Consider the following 26,798-nt stretch of genomic DNA (forward strand, 5'->3'; position numbering starts at 1 on the left):
TGGTAAATAAGAAAAAGTATATTAACACCAACTGTTGTTACAACCTACCTACATCACCAATAGGCCTGAAAATTCTATACATTTAAATCTCATCACAATTGATCAAACCATTGCTTATCACTATGTGTTAATTTCCTAGACCAAACCCCTACAATTCTATATTTGACCACAGTCTTTATATTCTGTACAATTGAATCTATTTGTTTACATTTGAAATGCCACAAAGTTTCATTTCTGTTTGACCATATTTGATAGACCATAACAGCATCTGTGACAGTAAGCACTCATTTTTTAAAACGACAATGCTTGTTATGTCTAATACTACTTATTAACCTGTGTAAAGTACCAGCTGGTGTATTCCAACGTAACCATGTCTTTAAGTCTTGTAACACCCTGCAACTATACAAGCAGTCAAAATATAAATGATGTATAGTTTCCAATCCATGACTTGAAATCGACTAAGCCTCTCTCGAACTGGCACCCTTCCCATCATGATCAACCAAAAAAGAAATTTATGTCATGGAATACTAAGTCTGTCCCATACCATCTGTTGCCAATATACTGAGTCAAGCACTGGACAAAATATCTGATAGCCTTGCTTAATCTGATATTTCTCAGTTGAGAACTTTTGAGTATCTAAGCTCTATTTAAACCTGTTTTTGACAGCCACTATTTGTCTCCAGTACCAGCTACTTGATGATGGAGCTTCATAACTCCACCAATCAGCTACTCGTTTTTATTTATTATTATTTTTATACGCTTTGCGTGACTTTTTTATTATAAAAGTCTAAATTATGTATAAGAAAATTTATGTTTTGTGGAAGAGTTATTTTGATCGACTACCTGTTTAGATCATTTATTTTTTATAAATAACTTTAGACCTCGTGTTTTGTCAAAATGTGAAAAATAAAAATAGTTATAGATCAATTATTTGTAATTTGACAGATTACCCGTTTTGACCCATTATTTTTAAAATTTAACCTTTGGATCATTTATTTATTCAAAAGGTTAAAAATTATTTATAAAAATTAAATCATATATTGTCAAAACATAGGGTCCAAACAGGTAATGAGACAAAACATAAGGTCTAAAAATGCATAAACCCTTAATAATTTCTATAAGGTGAACCTTGTATTTTAGTAGATTATCTATTTTGAGTCTATATTTTCACAAATTAACCTGTAGACCTCGTGTTTTGCCAAAATGTTAAATTAAGAATAAATGGATAGAGGATTTGAACCACATTTAAATTGGTCGATTACCCGTTTGAACCATTTATTGTTCAAAACTTATTACTTTTGATCCCGTGTTTTGTTAAAAAGTTAAAAATATAAATAGATTAATTATTATTTATTATTATTATTATTATTATATATAATTATTATTAAAAGAAAAAATAGAAAATAGATAGATTTTTTCCTTAATTAATTTAAAACCATAAATTAGAAAAGTAGAATAAAAAAATGACGTTCATTATTATAATTTAATTAAATAGCCATCATAATTAAATATCTAATCAAATTTGAATTTCAATAAATCAAATTAGAATTAAAATTTAAACTAAATATGTTGTTAAAAATACAAATAGATAAATTATTATTTATTATTATTATAAAGCATAAAAAAATTCTTAAATATATAACTCGGTTAAAGTATTTGGGACTATTATTATTATTATTATTATAGAAGATTGTAAACTGATTTAACATAAATAATTAATATTAATGGTAATGACACAAGTTAAATCGTTATTATTATATTTATTACTATTATTATTATCAATTGTTGGTTGATGGACCAAAAACGGGTATGTTTAAAAATTTATAAATCGCAAGCGCACGAATCGTTCATATAGAATAGTGATCGTGTAAGCAAGGATGTCGAACCCAAATGATTTGTCTAAAATCGAAAAGAAAACTATTTTAAACCAAAATTAATAAATTCTAACCAAGTTTCAAAAATTGATGAGAATTTGTAATAATAAAAATAAAATAAAAGATAATAATAAAGATATTAAAGACAAATATATAAACATAAATTAAAAGTAAAAATCAAGATGGTAAAATAAGATTATTAAGGATTAGAATCCACAAAATATAAGTTCAATAATATTTATAAGTACATTGATTCCCAAGTTTTAGTGATAGTTAAGATAAATCAAACTATCATTTTCTAAATAGATTTATAATTTTAAGCACAAATTTCTTCTAAAAAAGATAAGATTTTTCTTCACTTTTCAAAATTATAATTTCAAAGTATTTAGTGTAAATCAATCTAATGAAATAACAAATAAATCAATGAACATTATTTATAAGGCAAAACATAATATTTTTGTTCTTAGCATGGATGTGTACAATTTAATGACACATCTTACACAAAGAATATTATGTATTTGCACTAATGAAGAACACAGTTTAAATATGTGCTAACAATCCAAAATACATGATATTTAAGATGAAAGAAGATATTTGAAGAAGAAAATTCCATAAACTTTGTTGCACAAAATGGGAAATCAACATACAAAATAAATACTATCTAGTTACAAATTGTTTCATCATCACCTTAATAATCTTAAAAAGATTAGAAACTCATAACTAGAATAGAAATTACAAACAAAAAAATTACAAACATAAATAGGAAAATTTGGAGGATGAACCCCCAAAATTTCCTCTTAAAATACATAGAAAATAACCAAAAAGAAGAAAAATATGAAGAGAATTGAGAGGTTTTGAATGTGTAGAAATTATGGTATAGTAACCTCTCCTCTAAAATGGACTCCAAACTCCGTTATTTATAGCCAAAAAATGGGGATTAAAATAATCAATTTAAAATAATTAAATTGATTTAATTAATTATAATATGGCAAATATGGGTAAATTATAAGGTGTAATAATAATGTTTTGGGGTAAAATGTGTAGAAAGTGGGGTAAAAATGTAGTATTTTTGGCAAATGAGATAATGGTACATTGTTGGGCTCAAGGAAAAATAAAGAGGAAAATGTTGGCTGGGTTGGCAGATGGTGTGCACTGGCGTGGGCTGTGTTCGGTTGTGGCTGGCCGTGTGCATTAGGTGGAGCAGTTGGGCCTGAGTGTGCTGGAGAGGCCGAATTGCTTGGGATAAGCTGCTGGAAGCTTAGGTGGGCAGGCAGGCTTCGGATTTGCTTGCTGAATATGGCTGATGGAGTATATAATATATGCAAATTTCCCTCATGAATTGGCTGGAGAAGGCTGCTGGATGCAGGGAAGAGGCCCAAGGACATAGGCCCAAGTGGTTGGGCTTGTTGGTGATGTTGGGCCAATTTTGGGCCTTTTCTTTAAAAAAATATCACTTTGCTTTTCTTGTTATTTTTTTTCAAAACTACCACTTTTCTTTTCTTTTCTTTTTCTTTTCTCTTCTTTTCAAGAGCAAAAATGCCATCAATTCCCTACAAAATAAATATAAAATAAATCATAATAAAATATTTTCAACTATAAAATAAATCAATTTAATTCTTTGAAAATATTAATTATAACTTAATTTATATTTAATATTAATTTCAATAATACAACATTTTTTACCTCAAATTAAACAACAATAATTCAATTAATTAACTACAACATTTTACAACAAAATAACTATAAAAACACATCAAAATATATAAAATCAAAATAAACCCAATAAATTCAAAATTACTTAAAAACTTAATAAATCAATTAAAAACTCAAGAATTAAGCAACAATTAGCACATAAACAGTGGTAAAATAACTCTATTTTGTAGAGTTATCATTGGTAAATGTTTTCATGTATATATAATTAATTTTAGAGGTTAGTAATTAATATTAATATTATTACTGTTAATTAATTGCTAACATGTGATTTGTAACTATTATTATTATAAATTGTAGAAAATATTTTCAAAATTAATTATGATGATATGAGGTGTTATAAAAATGTGTTAATTATATGATATAAATGGTGTCATTATTATTATTATTAATTAGCTATTTTTATATTATTATTAATAGATTGTAAAGTGTAGGTACAATCTATTTATTATCAACCATTTTTATATTTTACACATTTGACATTTAATTATTAATTTTTTTATTTAACATTAAAACAAATAAATTAAGAAAATAACATTTTAAAATAAAATTACAGCTTAACTCGTTATTGGTGGCCTTAATAAAATTGTGGCATTATTTGCAACGAGTCCCATATTATTAAACAAATATTTGGAGTTATAGCTACCAACTATACCAATATTTTCAAAAGTCTAGACAAATGATAAAGTCAAATATAATTTTTTTTTTTGAATTGGTGCTTCATAAAAATTGTTATATCCTTTTAAATATTGTCAAAAAAATATATTCCACGAGAGGTAATTGTGTATAAAAGAATTTAGGGAAAATATATTATTATTATATATTTTTTACTGATTTAGTATAAAAAAATACAATAGCAACAAAAAAATTAAGGAGGGTTACCCTCATACAATTATTCTGAAGCATTTCTATAAATCACAAATGTACTTTATATATGGTCTTTAGCAACAAAAAAAATCTACCTTTAAGCTATATATATATATATATATATATATATCACTTTCTCCACAATCAGAAACTCATTGTATCAGCTTCTCTCAATCCTATGTCTTGTTGGGAGAAACCAAAACTGCACAATTTATTTTGAATATAATAAGCTTTGAATTTTCTAGGAACAAACATTAACATCTTTGAAATATATTTCACTACTCTAACAACTCACGTATACACTAAACAAAATTACTAGCTACAATCTAATATCTCTTCTATATAATAAGTGTGTAGATAACGGAAATTTTTGGTTTTAACGGTTTTTTATTTTTTTAATGTTAACTTTAACGGAATATTATCATATTTAACAGAATATTCTTATATTTAACGGTAGTTTGTAAACACTTAAACTTAAATAAAATAAAATAAATAATTAGAAAAATTAAAATAAGATATTTTTGAGATATTTTGCAATGATAATTATTTAAAAATAATAAAATTATACGTTTTATAACTTAAATAAAATTTAATTAAACTTAAACTCACCTAATAGAATAATATCATATTAAAGATATAATATAATATGATGTCAATTAGCAACAAATTACTTTTTAAAAAAATTAGCAAAAAATTTAAATTTAAAATCTACGTATAATATTTAATATTATATTAAACATATAATATATAATCTCTTGTTGACACTCCCAAATTTAAAAACTAGAACAAATATAAACTTAAACAAAAATAAATAAATTATTTAATTAAAATAAAATATTTATTTAAAATTTATATGACATTAATATAAATTTAATAAAATTAATTAATAAATTCTATAAATAAAACTAAATAAACTTGCCTTGCATATATATATATATTATCTGTTATAATACAAACTTAGTAGTTGAAACGATAAACAAAACATAGAATAAAAAATATGGAAAAATTAGAAAATAAGATATTTTAGACATTATGTTTTTTTAATTAGTTAATAATTATAAATTAAAAAATGTGAAAGAATTAGAAAATAAATAAACTGGTTTGAAGACATTTCAGAGTGTAACATTACCTCGTTAAAACTCTCCTATATATATAAATAGCTCTCTTCGATTATTTTTCACGTGTTAAAGCACTAACTGATCGTGTTTTCATGCTCTGTGCTCAAAACATACATAGATATATATTTTATAAGGCAAATTGCTCATTAATATTTTTTGGGATGAACAATCTGTTTGTAGATGCCGAAGTTGATAAAATATGTATGCATCCATCCATCTATCCTAGCAACGACTTGGATGTAGATATATATATATATATATATATATTTATATGGATTATATTAAGCATATAAACTAGTAGTTTCCCAGCATTATTAATTCGCTTATCATAAAAAACAAGTATATTAATATCTTATATATATAAAATCATCAATAACTCAATTGATATATTCCAGCTGCATTATTATTATTTTAGAAAAAAATTCAACATTGATATATGTGGGTATATAGATTTACAGATATTACGAAAGACGAAATAAATATGCAACTTGTGTGAGTCGAGGTTGCGAAATAAAAGAAAATCACATGAAAGTTGAAAATTCTCACAGATTTTATTATTTAAAAGCATCACCCATCTCCTAATAAAGAGGCGTTAGAAACAATTTAATTAAATGAAATCCTAGATTTAAAATTACAAAATTTTGCAAAGAAAAATGTTCCTGATTTATTAATTATTAAAGTACAAAATAACGCTAAATTTTACAATAGAACAGGAAAAAAGGCGTCATTTTGACTGCTAAGATATATAATAGACCGCTAAGATGTATCCACTAAGAAAAAGCAAACACTATTTAATTCATCCGATGCTTATGTTTACCAATCTGCATGATTATATATATATTACACCCAAATTTTGAGAAGGAATAAATAGCCTCAAAATGTAAGCTTGAAAAAAAAAACAAATATTGGCTGTACACTTCTTATAGTTGACATGTTTCCAAGTCGGGTTAGTTATTAACAACCGAGCATGATTTATATTGTTCGAGCTTAAGTTGTAGGTCCGAAGGCATTGATTTTCTCCGAAGAATGAGTTCGATAAAACTATTAGACGAGGAGGAGGTTGACTGGAATGACGAGCTCGAAGTCTGGATTGGTCTCGAAAAGCGCATCAGCCTTACAATCGAGCTCAGCGATGCATTTTGCACGCGACAACTGTTAGGAAATCCCTATTCCTTAGGGATTTGTTGTTATCAGATATTAAATTCCAATTATTATGGGATATTATGTAATTAATGTATTTATTTGTATTTATTTCAAATTTGAATAATTGATTGTAACTTCTCAAAATAACGGGAAGATATTCTGTCAACCATGTCTATAAATAGCCTGGGGAATTTCATTTGTGGACACGAACAAATTGTACTGAGAATACTTTGCCAAATTACTTTCTAAAAAAGCTTTAAGAGAGTATTAAGATCAATAATATTGACTCGTGTACTAGGCAGATTTTAATTGCTGAACCACGTAAAAAGCTTGTGATTTCTTATGCTTTTTTTGTAACGTTGTTTAGTGCTCTTCATAATTGAGTTGACGAAAAATAGCGTCAACAATTTGGTGCTTTCGTTGAGAGCATTAAGAAAATCTCCGTATTTTTTAATCAGAAACCTCTTGCATAGCTTCAATGGCCGCCACGAACAATCCAGGAACTGATGGACGACCATTGCCACAGATCCCTGAGGAACGAACTCCTCAGATTGAGAACTACCCTCGAAGGCCTTGTTAAGCAACCTATGGGAGATTAGGGCCTGGATGAAGGAAGCACATCATCCGACTCCAGGGGGCCACTTGCTCCAACCCCCAGGCACGGCGAGGATCTTTATTATAATCCCGAGAGGTACGTGCCCATCGTGGAATTGGAGAATCGCTAACTACACCAATAGTTGCCCGAAGCCACACGGCGTAACGAGGAATTGGCTAGGAAAGCCGCCGAGGCACAGGTACCTCTTCAGAGGACCAGAGGGTGTCCCCATGGGAGTACGGCCGCCAGAATGGCCGAACAAAGGGCCCAGCAGGCCCGACCGAGTTCTAGGGTTAATACCGACAATGTCGCCCTGGGAGAAATACTCAAAATGCTGCTATTGGCAATCCTACGGTAAGTGTAACTACTGGAACAGGGAATATCCGAGCTCCCTCTATAGCTCGTTACAATAACCTTGAGCTTGTCAGGAATAACTCGGAGGTTGTCCGAGCCAATTCTGGATCTTTCAGGCCCAACAATGGAAGGCCCTCGCCATCACCAATAAGGCATCCTCAATCACTAATAAGTATCCATCTCCAGTTCGAGAGGCACCCTAGCCAGCTCCTAATGGGAACTAGACGGGGGAGCGAGCACCTCAAAGACTGTCTCGAAGTGGTAGCCGAGACAGGAACCACATGGCCTGACCTGGACACAGGGATGAGCGAGAAGCTCCCCAAGGACATAGGGCATCCCAGCCAGCAGGAAGGCACATGTCGAGGTCATAAACAACTGGAGCGATAGGGCCAATGGAAGACCCACCTTGCAACCATCGAGCCACACAACCAAAGGGAAATGTTAGTTTCATGAGTGGAAGTTTGGACCTCAGTAATTCGGTAAGTGTATATAATACCGAGCCCAGGAACACTGGGAATTACGAGAACAACAACCCTGATCTTCGAGATCATTTGAATCGAAACTGGGGGTAGGCTAACCCTTCAAATCCGAATTTACGGGCACATTTGAATAGCCAAAAAGAGCCCATTCAGTCTGTATACGGGAATCAGTATAGCCCTGTACTGGGGCAGGGAGCTGGAGTTTTCACAAATAATAACCAGCTGCCCCAAGTGCAAGCTTAACCTCTGGTGGACTTGGTCCAAGAAAGAATTAACCAGCTCGAAAGAACATTTAGACTCCTTCAAGATGAAAGGAATAAGGACAAGGCAGACGACTCCGATGAGGAACTCGAGCCTTTTGCTCCGCACATATCGAACACTCTGTTTCCTTACGGATTCAAGATACCCCACGTGGATCATTTTGATGGGAACTTAGACCCATACAACCATTTGAGCACATTTAACACAATAATGCAGGCTAGCAACATTGGTTACGAGCTCAGATGCATGCTATTTCCAACCACGTTGATGGGGCCAGCAAAAAATTTGTTCGACAAGTTCCGAATGTATTTGATCTCGTCTTGGGAACAATTAGCAAAAGAGTTCAAGAAACAATTCAAAGCCATGGTAGGAGTTAGACCCAAAGCCTAGACCTTGACTAATGTTAGACAACAGCCGGAAGAGTCATTAAAGAGCTACCTGGCAAGGTTTAACATAGAGGTGGCACGGGCTCGTAATGTCGATGACAATGGTCATCTTATGGAAGTTCGGGTTGGGATATTGCCAGGTAGTCCCCTTTGGGACGATATGCATAGGAAACCTATAAGGACAATACCTGAGTTCAATAAAAGTTCTCAGAGGTTTGTCAATGTAGAAGAGGAGAGGTAAGCATTGTTACACCCAGATTTCGAGCTATGCAAAATATGACCTCGAAAGTTGGAATTCGCAAGTAAGTAGACTCATAAGGTTGGAAACATGCTCCAGGATTGCATGTCGAGCCTGCAGGACATAGACAACCTCGAGTATGGTGACCTTGAAGTATTCATGATCTCGAAAGATAGCTCCGGGGAAGCATTCATCTCCAGGGATGACCTCGGGTCAGGGGTCCCGAGCTCGACGCACATACGATCTCGAAAGCCATGTGACCTCGGAAGATGTCTCCAGCTCGAAAGGTGACGGGAAACCTGGGAGGCTAAAGCCTTAGAGATACGTGATAACCACCTTGAATATCTACAAGTGTTATAAATATGAGATGTAATCCTCATTTATTATTGTAAATCCCCTAGAATCATGGGATATTATTTGGTCAGTTATACGTCCCCTGGTCTTCAGGGGACGTTTCCTTTTATATCTGATTATAGGCATTTAAAGCCATTAATTTTATTTATACAAAAAGAGTAACTACCCAAAATATGTGGGATAGTATTCTTTAGCCTTCTCTATAAATAGAGAGGCCATGCACCATTGTAAATGACCGAAATTCTGATACTTGAGAGAAAACTCTGGAGAATTCATTCTTGAAGAATTCCTAGAGATAATCTTGAGTTTAATAACAAAGACTCGTGGACTAGGTAGATTTAACTGCTGAACCACGTAAAAATCGTGTGTTTACATTGTTTTATTTCAATTGGCCATTTTCAGTTATTGTTTACATGCTCTTCTTTCACTGTTTGACGAAAAACGGCGTCAACAGTTTGGTGCTTTCATTGAGAGCCTTAAGCATTCATCCCTGAGAAAATCATGGCCACAAACAATCAGAACATCCCTGAAGAAAATTACCCAAGACGTCCTGGAAAACAACCAATGGAGAACCCGGATGTTGAGGAGAGGAGTGGGTCTTCTGATTCCCGGGGACCACCGCCTCCACCAAGGGATGAGGATATGTACTACAATCCTGAGCGTTACGTTCCTATTGTAGAACTGGAAAACCGGCAGTTGAAACAGCTGTTGGCAGAGGCCAACAAACGGAATGAGGAGTTGACTAGGATAGCCGCAGAGGCGCAGGTGGCTCAGCCCCCGCCTTCGCACGAAAACCAAGTCCCTCCTCCAAGGGACGTGCATGTTCCTCCCCGGAGGCCCCGTGGGATTCCGCGAAAGGATGCTACCACAAGGAGGCCGACTCAATCTTCGGCGCCAGCAGAGCCATCTGCTCCTCCTAGGCCCCAGAGGAGTACCCGAGCTCGGGTCCCGCCTAACCCGCTTGTGGAAGTGCCTGCGGGAACTGAGAATAACCGAACTCCTGCAGAGGCTCGGACTCAGGTACCTGGGAGCGCACCGAACGCGACTGACCCATCTCGGGCAAATTCTGGACCCTCTAGGCCGCGACAAGGGTGGCAGCCACCGTCGCCTATACGGTTCCCTCCGTCACCCATAAGATATCCTTCGCCACCCCGCAGAAACGCTCAACCTGTTCGAGATTAGGATCAAGGGCGTGCAGGGGATGGACAAGGAAACAGGGAGACTTTCCAGGAGCGAAGAGGTGCTCCATCTGAGAGAAGTCAGACGTCTCGGTCTCGCACCGCGGAGACGAGGCGACGTGGAAAGAATCCATTGCGAAACAACCGAGCAATGAGTCTCACCAGGGACGAATCCGGAGAGACAGGTCCGTCAGCAAACACGACCGAGGTCGTAAAAATACTGGAAGTCGCAAGAAACGTCCCGACCTGCGCAATCATCTGAATCAGAGTCGGGGGAATGGAGATCAAACAAATCCTGACCTGAGGGATCGCTTGAATAGGCGTAGAGATCCCTCGCGGAGATGCGAGCCTGGAATCACGATCAATGACAGTCAATTCCAGACAGCACCTCCTACTGACCCAGTCCAAGAAAGAATCGATCAGCTCGAAAGAGCCTTTAGGCTTTTGAAGAATGAACGAGGATTGAGTCGATATGAGGACTCAGATGAGGAGCTTGAACCGTTTGCTCCCCATATTTCTGACACTCAATTTCCTCAAGGGTTTCAGATTCCTCATGCCCCAACGTTTGAAGGAAAGACTGATCCATGTAGTCACCTGAGCACGTTCAACACTATCATGAGAGCCAATAACGTGGGTTATGAGCTCAGGTGCATGTTGTTTCCAACATCATTGGCAGGACCCGCCAAAAGTTGGTTTGAAAAGTACAAGAGACACTCAATAACCTCATGGGAGCAGTTGTCTAAAGACTTTAAGAAGCAGTTCAGAGCAATGGTAGGGGTCAGACCAGAAGCATCCACCTTAACTAACGTCCGGCAGCAACCGGGTGAAACATTGAAGAGTTACTTAACAAGATTCAATCTGGAAGTAGCCCGAGCTCGGGATGTGGATGACAGTGGACACCTAATGGCAATCCGAGCTGGTGTATTACCAGGAAGTGCCCTTTGGGACGACATGCAAGGGAAACCGGTAAGGTCAATAACCGAGTTTAACAGACGAGCGCAGAGGTTTGTCAATTTGGAGGAAGCGAGGTCGACGCTCAAAGAGACCTCCCAGTCCGAAACTACAACGATAAACATCAACTCTGCCTCAACCTCGGCGGACCCAGCGGCGCCAAAGACTGCCTCGGAGAACCCATCCAAGAGGAAAAAGAACGAAGGAAGTAATACCGAAGCTGAGGGAGGAAAGAAAAAGAAAGGAGAGAGGTATTTCTCTGTGTATAAAGTGCACACCGAGCTCAATGAGTCTCGGGAAAACATATACCTGGCTAATGAAAACCAGGTCCCCTTCAGGCGTCCGGACCCAATGAGAAATCAAAAATCCAAGAGGGATTCCAGTAAGTATTGCTGGTTCCACAGAGACACTGGGCACACAACTGATGAATGTCGACAACTGAAGGACGAGATCGAAGGGTTGATCTCGAGAGGTTACTTCCGGTAGTATGTCAAAAACCAGAATACTGGTCAGACGGCCGCAAGCCAGAGAGTAGCCGCGCCTCCGACGACACAAAATAATAACTCCCGATTTCGGGAAGAGGACAGCCCCCCCCCCCCCCCCCCCCCCCCCCGATAGATGGAGAAGACGTAATAACCATCTCGGGAGGGCCTCATCTCACAGGAGGGGGCAGGAATGCCCAAAAGAGATATGTTAACGAGCTTAAGATAGGGGACGGGTCTCCTTATGAACCCGAACCTAGGGCACCTAAAAGCCAGAGGATTGAATCACAACCCATAACCTTCACTGAGGAGGACGCCTCCCATGTTCAGTTCCCACATCATGATCCGCTGGTTATTACTCTTTAGCTCGCCAACAAAAGAGTCCACCGAGTTCTCATAGATAATGGGAGCTCAGTCAACATCCTTTACAAAGCGACCCTCGAGAAAATGGGACTCTCCCTTCGCGACCTGAAGGCATGTGCAACTACTTTGTACGGCTTTTCAGGAGAAGGAACTGCCTGCATGGGATCCATTGAGCTCCCCGTGACCTTGGGAGACTATCCAGTCTCGGTGACCAAGATAATGGAGTTCGTGGTGGTAGACTTGCCATCTGCCTACAATGTGCTGCTCGGGAGACCCGCCCTGGTTGGGCTGGGGGCAGTTTCATCAGTAAGGCATCTGGCCCTTAAGTTCCCGACCCCTAGCGGAGTCGGGACATTAAAAGGGGACCAACTGGCAGGGAGAGAGTGCTATAGCATCTCTTTGAGGGGAAAGAAGCAAACGAGCGCTCAGGCACTCGTTATCATACAAAATAAAGATGGAACGGTCTTAGAAATCGATGAGGAGATTGATCCGAGGATTGAGGAGAAAGTTGACCTCGAACCTCTAGAGGAGCTCGAAGAAATTCAGCTCGAGGAAGCTGAACCCTTGAGAAAGGTGAAGGTCGGGAAACACTTCCCAGATGAGACAAAATAGCAATTAATTTGCTTTCTGAAGAAAAACCAGGATGTCTTCGCATGGTAGCATTCCGACATGGTGGGGATAAGCCCGAATGTAGCAAGCCATGCTCTAAACATAGACAAAAGTTTTCCCCCAAAGCAACAAAAGCAAAGGCAGCTGGACGAAAACAGGAAGAAAGCACTGAAGGAGGAGGTTGACAGGTTAAAGGCAAACCATTTCATTAGGGACGCCTTTTACCCTGACTGGGTAGCCAATCTGGTGTTGGTCCCAAAGCCCAATGGGACGTGGAGAACCTGTATTGACTACTCAGATCTCAACAAAGCTTGCCCAAAAGACTGTTTTTCGTTACCAAGGATTGACCAGCTCGTGGATGCCACAGCGGGGCATGGCCTGATGTCGTTCATGGATGCCTATTCTGGATATAACCAGATTCCCATGCACGCCCCAGAACAAGAACATACGAGCTTCATCACGGATAAAGGGCTATATTGTTATAATGTCATGCCATTCGGGCTCAAGAATGCTGGAGCCACATACCAGCGGCTCGTAAACATGATGTTTTCGGAACAAATTGGGAACAACATGGAGGTTTATGTTGATGACATGCTTGTAAAGTCTCAACTCAACAAGAACCATGTTGATGACCTCGAAGAGTGCTTCGGCGTGCTCAGGAAGTATAACATGAAGCTAAATCCTCAGAAGTGCACTTTTGGGGTATCTTCAGGAAAATTTCTGGGCTTTATTGTGAACTCCCGTGGAATCGAGGCTAATCCTGACAAGATCAAGGCCCTGATCGACATGCCCTCGCCTCGAAGGCACAAGGATGTCCAAAGTCTGACTGGCAGGATGGCGGCCCTAAGCAGATTCATCTCGAAATCTACGAATCATGGTCTTCCATTTTTCAACTTACTGAGATGAGGTAAGAAATTTGAATGGACAGAAGAGTGCGAGCTGGCCTTTCAGGATCTCAAAAAGCACCTAGCAGAACCGCCCATCCTATCAAAACCTGAAACGGGAGAAGTATTGTACCTATACCTCTCAACCACCGAACACGCGATAAGCGCAGTGCTCATTCGAGAAGAAGAGAGGGTGCAGAGACCCGTTTACTACATCAGTAAAAGATTGCTGGGGGCAGAGTCAAGGTATCCACTGATGGAGAAACTCGCGCTCAGTTTAGTTCATTCATCCCATAAACTCCACCCTTACTTTCAGGCACATCCCATTCATGTACTGACTGATCAACCACTTAGGCAAGTCCTATCCAAACCAGAGGCTTCAGGTCGACTTCTTAAATGGGCTGTTGAGCTCGGACAATTCGAGATCACCTACCACCCGAGGACGACCATTAAGGCACAGGCACTGGCAGACTTTATAGTGGAATGTACTGGAATAGCCGACGACGAGGTAATAACCACGGCCCACGAGCTATGGAAACTTTATGTCGACGGCTCGTCAAATGAAAACGGAGCAGGGGCAGGGGTTATTCTGATCACCCCCGCAGGGAGCAAATTTCACTCCGCTTTAAGATTTGTCTTTAAAGCATCGAATAATGAGGCCGAGTACGAGGCCCTACTCGCGGGACTACGAATAGCAAAGGAGCTCAAGGCTAAAGCTATACATTGCTACAGTGACTCCCAACTCGTGGTTAATCAAATCTTGGGAGAATATCAGGCTCGAGGCACAAGAATGGCAGCTTACCTGGAGAAGGAAAAATCTGCATTAGAGTATTTTGAGTTTTATACAATCGAACAAGTCCCCCGAGAACGAAACTCAAATGCAAATGCCTTAGCTCGACTCGCCACATCCACCAAAAATGAAGAGCTGAATGTTGTACCCATAGAACACCTATCAGCACCTAGCATAAACGAGCCAGAAGAGGATGATGTATGTATGATCGAAACAGAGCCGACTTGGATGACCCCGATAGTTGATTATCTCGAAAATGGAGTTCTTCCAAAAGATCGGAACCAAGCTCGAAAGTTGATGTACCAACTTCCCCGTTACACAATTTTGGATGGAAGGCTGTACCGAAGAGGATATTCCATGCCGTTACTCAGGTGCGTAACCCCTCCCGAGGCTAAGAAAATCATCGAAGAAATTCATGAAGGGTTCTGCGGAGATCACACTGGGGGGCACAACCTGTCCAAGAAGATCATACGCCAGGGATATTTCTGGCCAACCATTAAAGAGGATTCTTTCGAGTATGTGAAGAAATGCAACAAATGCCAGAGATTCGCCACGATACCCCGAGCTCCACCATCCGAGCCGACCATGTTGACATCCCCATGGCCTTTTGCAGTATGGGGCATCGACCTCATAGGCTCTCTCCCGACTGGCAAAGGCGGAGTAAAATATGCTGTAGTCGTCGTGGATTACTTCACAAAATGGATGGAGGCCGAACCATTGGCAACTATAACTTCAAAGAAAATCCTTGATTTCGTTGTAAAGAGCATCGTGTGCCGATATGGAGTACCGAGGAAGTTCGTATCCGACAACGGAACTCAGTTCGATTGCGACCTATTCACCAATTTTTGTGAGAAGAACGGTATAATAAAGAGTTTTTCATCAGTGGCCCACCCTCAAGCGAATGGCCAGGTCGAAGCTGTAAAAAAAACTCTCAAGAGTTCACTAAAGAAAAAGTTGGAGGAAGCGAAGGGACGGTGGCCCGAAGAATTTCCCCAAGTCCTTTGGGGATACAGGACAACGGCTCGAACCTCGACAGGACATACCCCGTTCTCTCTAGCATACGGCTGCGAGGAAATGTTACCCATAGAAGTCGAAATCCCAACGATCCGAACTCAGACCTACGACCAAAGTTCAAACCATACTCAGCTCGAGGAAACCTTAGACTTGATCGAAGAAAAAAGAGAAGAGGCCCAGCTGAGAAATGCTACCTACCAGCAACGAACTACCAGATATTTCAACAAGAGGGTTCGAGATCGAAAATTCGGAATGGGAGATCTGGTGTTAAGACGCGTATTCTTGGCTACTCGAGATCCGGCAGCTGGAGTGCTCGGGCTGAACTGGGAAGGACCATACCAGATAGAGTCAGTCATCCGACCTGGTGTGTACAAACTTGCAAGATTGGACGGGAGCCTAGTATCACGAGCATGGAATGGCGAACACCTTAGACCTTACTATCAGTAGTATAGGAAAAGTGTTGCCTATAACCATGAGTTTCTATTTGTATTAGCTTATTTGTTTTTGAATGTCATCAAATAAAAGTTCCATTTCGTTCAAATATGTTATTTCTTTTCATTTTTGCAATCTCTCTTAATTTAATAACCTATGGTCACACTCATAGGATATTAAGGGGGCATCATTGGTACATATACCATCAGCTTAAAAAATAAAATAACATATGCAAAAAAAAAAAAATATATATAACGTATTTGGATATAACCAAATACGCGAGCTTAGATAGTTCGGACATAACCGAACTACCAAAAACCTAAAATGTTTGGAGTTAACTAGATGTGCAAACTTAACAGGTTTGGAACAAACCAGCCAAAAAATTAATCGATGATAAGTAGGAACCTAAACCTATTGCGAAACAAGTCGAGATCGAGGCTGGAATATCTTAAAGAAAAATAGTTTCAAACTCTTAACCTCGGACCAAAAACTGAGGATGAGTAAAAGTGACTAAACAAAAAAGATATAACCAAATCATTTACATTACATACCATATAAGTACTTTTGGGTTCATGGTTAAAGTAATACCCGACTTTGAAAAATAACGAGGTCGGAAGCGGATAATTTGAACGAACTATGCATGAATGCATTGAGCTTCGAACCTAAATCCACGATATGTTTGTATGAATAAATAAACATAAATGATTCATCCATAAAAAATGTGTAAAATATTTCGAGCCAAGAAATGTAAAGCACATGTAAGTTATATTTAAAGAAATTGTATCAGCCCCGTGGGCATAAATTAAGATAGTTACAAAATAGGGGGACGCAGCCCCAATAAATGATTTCCCCGAGATCAGATTTAAGGAAGAGGAGTCTCCTTGGCCTTCTCAGCATCAGTAGCACCAGACCCTCCAGGACGAATAGCATGGCTATCCTTCTGAGCCGCCTCTCGAGCAGCTTCACTTGCCTCAAGACGGGCATTCCACCGCTCAACATATGTGGCCTCGAGAGGGCCCAGGAAGCTGGTATCGAGGTCGGCATTATCAGCCCAAAGTTTGTACATGGCTTGGTCGACCGCTTTCTCCTTCTGCTCCTTATACTCGTCCAGGAGGCGGGCCTTCTCGCTCTCCATGAAGTCGAAGGTGGCAGATTTCTCCTCTTCGAGCTTGGCATTGGCCTTCTCGAGACAAGTCTTCGCCTGCTCAAGCTCGGCATTCGATTTCTCCAGCTCCTCGAGATGGGTCTTCATTTTTTCAAGTTCAGACTTCGAGTCTTTGAGCTCGTTAGCCATCTTAAGCTCGAGATCCTTCGACTTCTGGGCCAGGGACATGCTCATTTGCACCTCGTTGGTCAGTTTATAGTTAAGCTGTGCTGAAACGACAAGGGCCTGAAACACAAAGAACGAATCAGAATTGCGAACTGAGGCACAAATATTTAAAATAGAGTTACGAAGGCTACCGCGGCGGTGAGTTCGATACTCTTATCATAAAGAGTATTGCAGTCCGAGGCCTTGCGCACGAGGTCCCAGTGGTCGGCGCCGAAGCCAGAAAAGCTCTGACCCACTCGAGAAAGGACATCTGAGCTGAGCACAGCCCCTTCTGTCCCAGCGACGCCATCAAGCACGAACTCCTCAATATGAGTTCGGGCCGTTGGCAGCTGAACCTTGGAGATAGAAGGTTTCTTCGGGGACGAACAATTGCTATTTGAGTTTCGGTCGGAGGTAGCGAGATGGGCGTGGTCGAGCCAGACGCATCAACCTGGACAGTCAGTTCCTTGGCTGTGCTCGCAGTAGTCTGGGCCGTGGGGGTCGTCTCGTGGTGTCTGGGTACCTTGGATGGTCGGTCGGACCTCCGTGGTATTCTAGGACGTTTGCTCTTCTAGGCGCCAGCTCCCCCATCGCTAAAGAGCACAGCGTCGAGGTCGGGATTCATGGCACCTGCGCAGTTCCAATAAGTTAGACAATGATAATAAGTTTGCAAAGAGAGGGAAACCAGGTAAAGAAAAAACCTAACTGGAACTCTCCCCCGAGCTCGAACTTGGGGACCATGAAATTCCCCCGTCTTCGGAGGAGGCGGGGGGAGTGCCTTATCTATATGTGGGCGATAACCTCAAAAGGTCCCTATAATCGTTGGTCCCATACTGAACGGCTATCCCGTTCCACATCTCGTCCGAGGTATACATGGTGTCGTATTTCCCGAGCCCACTATCAATCCTATGGACGCAGTCATCTACCCAACTCCATATGTAGAAGTGGTATCTATCCTGTGGACACGAGACTAACCTATTGGGCCTGTGTTTTAGTAAGACCGGGGACCACATTCTCGAGGTAGGAAGGACTTTACCTTCATCCGAATCCGAGCTCGAGGCTTCATCATTAGCCTCATTCCCAGACAGCGGGCTCCTTGGGCGAACTGGAAGAGGTGGCCTCGTTTCTCTCCTCTGAGGAAGGGCGCCTGTGGGCAGGGGCACCTGCTCCCAGTGTTCATATTTTACATTGGACCCGTCAAAGGTGGACTGGCCCTCCTCCAAAAGTCCGCACTTTCGGAGTTTGTCCTCATGTAAAAGGTATAGGAGAGACCTCCTGCCACGGGGGAGTTGGAGCAGGGTCTCTCTGTGCTCCTTCATTGTATCGTTAGGAGTGGGACGCTGAAAATTGGCTGAAAGACAACATATTTCTATTAAGTATGGATCTAAGAGCTAAGGTCACGAGCACAGAAATAAAGATAACAAGAATACTTACGAATCCGCCTGAACGAATAGTGTCGAGACGGGGACAGACCATCTGTCCAGAAGAAGGCCCTTTTGAAATCGGGCGGATGATTGGGAAGATCTTCAAAGACCTTCTTCTCCTTGGGATAGCTCGAGAGGTAATAAAAGCCATCCCCTCCCCGAGCTCGGGAGGGGTTACTTTTCAGACAAAAGCGATACAAGATCTCTTGAGGCGAAGGTCCTATCCACCCCATCTCGTGGTACAAGGACCTCAGGGCAGACAGTACCCTGTAAGAGTTGGTGTTGAGTTGGAACGGAGCCAACCCAATGAAATCCGTGAAGTCCTTGAAAAAAGACTTCAAGGGCAACAGAGCTCTTGCCCTCATATGTTTCTGGCTCCAGACCGCGTATTTCACACTGGCGTCGCGGCCCCCAAGGGCGAAGCAGCTTCGTTCATGGTTGGCCGGAGGTCGACACTTCAAGGAGCCTGACAGGCTAAGGCCGTGGAAAGCCAGGATGTCACTTATCTGGCTAGTTGTGGTAACCGAGCTCCAGTAGTGCTCGGCCTCAAAAATTTCTCTCCCTGGCTGCGAGGAGGAAGGTTCCCCCATTAGTGAAAATTTGAGCTCTCCGGGGTGGTATGCGACAGTAACCTTTAAAGCAGGATCGAGAGGAATCGGCCTAGGACCTGAATTGGATTCCGGATAGATGGCCTCCCGAAGAACTCTCCTCTTCCCCTCTATGACTTCGTCTATCTGACGGCGGTAGTGAGCTCGAATGTCCTCTTGCTCGTGCGCAAGCTCGTATTCTCTTATCCGACGTTGATTCCGGGCGAACAGCGATTCTGGGCTCGGAGATTTTGGCTCGTAAGGGATTGCCAGCAATGACCCCCATCGTCTTTCCAGATTCTATGACATCTAGCGAGATAGAAAAAATGGTGAGGGCCATGTATGCAAGAGTTCCGAGCTCGAAGTTGAAATAAGCTAAGTATTAAGACCCTTATTGAAGAGTCAGGGTGTGCGTTCCACGAAAAAGTAAGGAGCGTGGATAATTTTGAAAATCCCGAAAATCAAGGGAAAGGAGAGTGGCGGTTAACCAGGAAAGGCAGGCTTGGGTTTCGTGCATTTATCAAGGCCCATGTTTTTTACCCGAAAACTTAGTGTACAAGAAACGTCGCCTAAAAAATTTTCAAAACCCAGAAAATTGGAACCTCACTCAAATATGAAAACTGGGTATAAGCTAGTGATGTAAATCCAGTACGGAAGTCTAAAAAGCATAAGAGTCTATCGGATCAAAACCTCCTATTGTATTATGCTAAGGATGTAAACTAGTATGTAAACTAGCATAAACACATACACAGCAAGAACAACATGAATGAAAACTGACAAAATGGAAAACAAAGATTGCTTACTTACACAATAATGGCGATTGCAGAGAGATTGTCGATTGAAGAAGAGGTTGCAAATAAGAACTCACTGACTCGAACAGACCAGGATTTCTTTGTTTCTTTGGCCGAGAAAACATGCACAGAATAGAAACGTTATGAGGAGGTCTCTGGTTTCTTTTTTTTCTTTTCTCGCTTTTGGTAAACGAAGGTAAAAATGAAGACGAAGAGTAGGGTCTTGTATATATAGGTGGGAAAAAGGAATTAATCTGGAACGTTGAACAAAATCCTTGCAAAATCCAATGGTCAGGGATCAATAACAAGATATCGCCGAAAAGGTGTCAGACGGACGATCGTGGGCGTGTTTCCAAGGTACTCAAGTACCAAAAATGAGCAATACCCAATTGACGCGTGTCCATTTTCAAGAGTGTATGACGGTACAGTTCTCAAAGAAAGTAGTTCAAAAGTTTCCTTCTCTTAGGATTCGAACAAATACTTTTGAGGGGGCAAGATGTTACACCCAGATTTCGAGCTATGCAAAATATGACCTCGAAAGTTGGAATTCGCAAGTAAGTAGACTCATAAGGTTGGAAACATGCTCCAGGATTGCATGTCGAGCCTGCAGGACATAGACAACCTCGAGTATGGTGACCTCGAAGTATTCATGATCTCGAAAGATAGCTCCGGGGAAGCATTCATCTCCAGGGATGACCTCGGGTCAGGGGTCCCGAGCTCGACGCACATACGATCTCGAAAGCCATGTGACCTCGGAAGATGTCTCCAACTCGAAAGGTGACGGGAAACCTGGGAGGCTAAAGCCTTAGAGATACGTGATAACCACCTTGAATATCTACAAGTGTTATAAATATGAGATGTAATCCTCATTTATTATTGTAAATCCCATAGAATCATGGGATATTATTTGGTCAGTTATACGTCCCCTGGTCTTCAGGGGACGTTTCCTTTTATATCTGATTATAGGCATTTAAAGCCATTAATTTTATTTATACAAAAAGAGTAACTACCCAAAATATGTGGGATAGTATTCTTTAGCCTTCTCTATAAATAGAGAGGCCATGCACCATTGTAAAGGACCGAAATTCTGATCCTTGAGAGAAAACTCTGGAGAATTCATTCTTGAAGAATTCCTAGAGATAATCTTGAGTTTAATAACAAAGACTCGTGGACTAGGTAGATTTAACTGCTGAACCACGTAAAAATCGTGTGTTTACATTGTTTTATTTCAATTGGCCATTTTCAGTTATTGTTTACGTGCTCTTCTTTCACTGTTTGACGAAAAACGGCGTCAACAAGCATTAAAACTGACCCCCCGGTCTGTTATAACTACAACGACGAATGTCAACTCAACCTCGACCTCGGCTACCCCCTCAACGTCGCGGCCCTTAGGAGAGAACCCTTGAAAAAGAGAGAAAAATGAATGGAACAACTCGAAGGCGGATGGGGGTGAGAAGAAAAATTGTGGATAAATATTTCTCCATTTACACGGTTTATACCGAGCTTACAGAAATTTGGGAAAACATCTTTATCGCAAAAAAAATCATAAATAAAAAAGAGACACCAATAAGTACTGCAGATTTCATAGAGACATCGATCATACCACCGATGAGTGCAGACAACTGAAGTACGAGATCAAAAGTCTGATCTCAAGAGGATATTTTTGGCAATACGTAAGAAACAGAAATTCGGCCCAAGCGTCGACTAAAGAGTGGGAAGCTTCTGCACAACCTGCTCAAGTGTAAACCTTTTTTTAATCTCATTTGCCATTACTTTTGTTTTGATCACTATTTGTGAAGTAACTTCTTAGTAAGAAAAAAGAAGATGCTCATTTTTGTGTGTTTTGGTCAAATTTAAGGAACATTGGAAGGAGAAGAAAAGCCTGATGCCACATTTTCCTTCAAGGAAGATGATTTTGTCAAAATTGCATTTGGAAAGATGAATCCCCAGATTGCTTTCATGAGGTTGGTTTACACCTCTTAATTTTTCTAAGTCAAATTGATCAAAGCACTCCTCCTCTATGACAGTTTTTTAAAATTTAAGTTTTTGCACCTCACTTAAAATTTAAAGGGTCTCATGAGAGTAGTAGTGTTTGGTATTAGACCTTTCATAGATAATTTGATTCTTTTTTTTTCCATATAGATTAGACATGCTTATTTATGCATATTATTGTTCAGCAAACACTTTGTTTGTTTTGATTTCACTATCAATGGAGCAGTGATTTACACTGTATTGATACACCTAATTATAGGTATAATTATGAATACCACAGTAAGTAGCTAGCCTTCTGATTGTTGAACCATGCTAATTTTTGAACAATTCAAATTGTCGGAATTCTGCTAGTTTTTTTACTTAGCATGGCTGCTGAAATTAGCTTGACTTAGCATGGCTTGAAATTTATATATTTGGTCTTTGATTATAAACCCTGTTTATTTTATAAAACAATCTGCACCTTCTTTGAAATTAGCTTGACTTAGCATGGCTTGAAATCATTAGTAGCTAAATTTTGCAAAATAAAATGATTGAAACTTTATTTTTAGCTACCAAAAAATTAGTAGGTAAATGTTTTTTCTTTGCTACCAAAAGAAAATTGGTAGCTAAAATAATAAATTAGCTACTAATAATTTCGGTAGTAGTCTTATTATTTTAGAATTAGCAACTAAATTATTTGGCTACCATAATTTAGTACAAAAATTTCTAAGTCAAGTACCCGATTTAATTGAACACAGAAATCAAATCCCTTCTATCTTTGATCAATTAAAAGAGAATGAGAAGGAACAACTCAAAGATTGCCATTTCCAAAAACTTTTGAGAGAATTGAAAGAGCCAAAAAGGCAAACTGTTCATATTCTATGCAAGCTGATTAACAGTAGGACCAAATATGCAATAAAAGATTCAAAGCACAAACCCCATATAGATAGGAAACGAGAAAAAGAGAATTACAATTTCTGATCTTCCTTCTATTTCAATTAAGTAAATGGATCATATAAAACTAAAAACATGAACAAATTGTTTAAACGTATAACTATCATTTGACTATAGTTACTAACTGAATAGAGCAAACAAACCTGGCCACCATGATTCCAAGTCTTCAATCAAGCCATATCAATTGGAGCCTGATCTTCCAACTCTAAAAAAAAAATTCAACATGATACACATCATAATCATGAATAAAATGTATGTACAGAGTTTGCACCATTATTTCCTTAACAGAATTCACTATGATTGTAGCTTGAATATTATGCTGGATAGATAATTACTCTATTGGTACCAAGATAGAAATATCATAACAAAAAGATTAAAATAAACTAAAAAGGAAACCACTGAACCAGTACTCAAATAAAAAGGCTAGTTTGTTCCCTATCTCTTTAGCCTCTTCCTCCAATGTTCCTCTTAAAGGAGAAAGTGTCTCTGGATTCGTTGTGTGAAAAGATGAAGTTTTGGGTTGCTGTGTGGGTTAGGAATAATAAAGTATTCAACCATTTTGTTTCTTTGATCTGTTGGTAGTTATTTTTTGTTTTCAAAATAATAAATTAAGCTGGGTTTTGGGTGATATTTTGGGATGCAAGATTCAAACTGATTCCGAGTATTGTAGAGGTATGAGTTAGATAAATGAGGTTTTCCAGTGCATATTTTCAATATATATATATAATGGTTTATCTATGTGATTACATATTGTGATTACATGGGTTTTTAGACCTGAAACAGTTCTTGTTGTGCTGCATACATACACACCACTTCAAGATCACACACTTTCTGATTAAGCACAAAACTCAGAACAAAATAAATATGGTTACTAAAACAGATATGAAAAATCAAACATCTAGAAATGAAAATGACACAGCTGCTAAAGAAAGATATATATATCCTGCTAAAGAAAGATATAAGAAGCATCATCCTTTAAATATGGGTTGATCATTGCCTTGTTTTTAACATCTGTTTAGTTAGATAGAAAGTATTAGTTCCAATAGCCATGATTCATTCTCAATTACACAGAAATTTGGAAACAAATGTTTTATTGATTTTTCATCTTTACTTTTCATTTAAAATACAGAGAAACAATAAAGAAAAACGTCTTATGCTATATTGATGCAGGGTTTACCATAAGCATTGCAAAAATCAGGGGCAGTTTACAAATATGATTTGTCTATACTTGTTGAAAAGATGTATGATCTTGTAGAGGAGATGCGAACAAGACTTGGTAAGCAAACTTTATGGTGTTACTTTCAATAGTACGAATGACAGACTTGACAAAATGTTCCCTCTTTACAATAGAAGGATGGGGGCTACTGTGCAGGTGCAAGATTGCAGGATGTTCCTTTGAGATACCAATTTTGCTTTTATCTAATGATAGCTTGGTTCTGCCTTATTCTTCTTTTTTGAAAATCAGATTGAAAATTAAAATGATGTTGAAGGAAGAAACTGAATGAGTTTCTTCAACTATACATGAGAGTTCTTGCCTTAGCTTTGTATTTAAAATAAATTTGGGCATCTATATTATTTGGACCATATTTGTAATTTATTTACATACTAGAGCAAATTAATTTTTTGGACCATATTTGGGTTGTATTGAAAGTGTAAATTTGGAAGGTAAGACATGTATTTCTGTCTTACCTTTATTAATATATATTATATACATTACTCATGTCTTTCTTTCATAAAAAAATGAATGATGTTTTCATCCTCAGATTGGAGTTGTTCAGGCCGTATCTCGAGTAGCTTATTTTATTGCTTTTGAAGGTACTCTTCTTCTTCTTCTTATATATAGATGATTATATATCTAGGTAGGTCAGGTGTTAATTAGTTTTCTAGTAACAAAGATATTCATTGTGAATATATTTTTATGTAGCCGTAGTAGGCATTGTAAGATTTGACTAACAAAATCCATTCTCACAAAGTACATGTTTTTATTTTGACTAAGGGAGAAGAGGTTGGTCTTTAAGAGAGGAGCCGCCATTGTAAGATTTAGTAGTTTACTTACTCTTCTTTTATGCATGTCACTTTAAATAAGTATATCTTTATCTTTCTACTACTTGTGAGGTGTGCATTTTTGCTTAAATATGAGGATGAGATAGTACCAGAATGTGATATGGGAATTTTATTTCCATCACCTATACTTAGCATTTTCTTACCATCATATTCTAATTTTTTAGACAAATTACCCACATTCAAGGTTGTATGATTGCTTGCTCCACTATCCATAAACCATGCATCATTTTCGATTACTTTTGGTGATGCCGTAAAAGCTGAGTGATTTCCTTTGTGTTGATTTTGAGCTCCATTTGTTTCATTCCCAGTATAGGATTCATCAAACCTATTGTAATATGCTACAACAGAGTGTCCAAACTTTCCACAGATCTGACAAGTGGGTCTTAAACCACCAAACCTTCCTCTTCCTCTAGCACGATTTCCTCCACCTCTGTTTCCTCCATTGTTGTCATATCTGTTGCTATTTTGTTGCTCACCATAACTCTGACCTTCGCCCATAGCTGGGATATTTTGTGGCTATGTTTGTTGTTGGACTTGGTGGTGGTGCTACAACTTTGTTTGCCGCATTTATGGCCCGTAGTCGCTCGAGTTTGCTATCAAAACTCAGCAAAATGTCTTGTAATTCCTGTCAGGAAGTGCTAAATCTAGCTTCAACTTGAACAACTATAGTTAGATAATCAGAATCCAGTCCTGATAAAACATTAGCCACAAGTTGTGACTCAGGATAAGGGTCCCCAGCCAGATACTCATCCATCTTTGCCTTCGAATGAGCACCAGATATGTTGCTCTTGTTTTATGTTTAAACATTAGTGTTGATCCTCCAGATGTGATAAAGATATCCCCTTGTGCTAGAATGGAGTGCTGGGCAGGTGCTTTATTACAAAGCTAAATTCATTGTAGTGCGCATGTGTATGTGTTGGCATATGTGTCTTCCTATATTCTTTTTTGTTTTTTATTATTTTTCATGGGTAGCTTGGCACATATTGTTTGTGACAAGTTTTTATCACAAGTTGGACTCTTATTATGATCACAAGTTAAGATTGTAAATTCTCTTATGTTTAAGATATTCACTTTGGAAAGTGATGACCAATATATGATTTTTTGTAATTTTTATTTGTATGAGTGCCAAATCTTTGTTTGAGAGAGAGAGAGAGAGCGATAGAGAGAGAAACTTTACTTTTGATGTTCTTCAACTTGTATCATTTTGATGTTCTGAAGTTTGCACTTACATTATCTTGTGTATAGTTTTCCTTGTATTGAATTTCTTTTGCTAGAGCAACCTAATGAGCAGCTGTTTCTAAATGCTAATATAGTACTTGTCTAAGAGTTTTTAGCTGTTGAAATGCAGCTATCACCCAATACCAGTTGTGTTCTCTCAGGCAAAGGGATCATGTATATGGGATCCTGAAGGCAAACGGTATATAGACTTTCTCTCTGCTTATTCTACAGTTAATCAGGTAGAAAATGTTGGGAAATTGTGTTTTCATGTATATATTTGTTACTTGATGACTGAATTTGTTTCTATCTGAGCCACTGCTGCAGCATTTTATCTATTCATATTTCAATGTTCTTTATTTTTTTCTTTTCAATGATTTTCCATTTGCCAACTTGCTTAT

At 38.6% G+C, this 26,798-nt stretch overlaps 1 pseudogene; it reads right to left on the reverse strand.

The window, feature by feature from the left end:
- The window catches only part of LOC133814574 (probable LRR receptor-like serine/threonine-protein kinase At1g05700), a 58,956-nt pseudogene extending 33,276 nt beyond the window's left edge, over positions 1–25,680 (reverse strand).
- Positions 25,681–26,798: the final 1,118 nt, after the last annotated feature.

This window comes from Humulus lupulus, chromosome 2, assembly GCF_963169125.1.
Source record: "Humulus lupulus chromosome 2, drHumLupu1.1, whole genome shotgun sequence".
Lineage (NCBI taxonomy): Eukaryota > Viridiplantae > Streptophyta > Magnoliopsida > Rosales > Cannabaceae > Humulus > Humulus lupulus.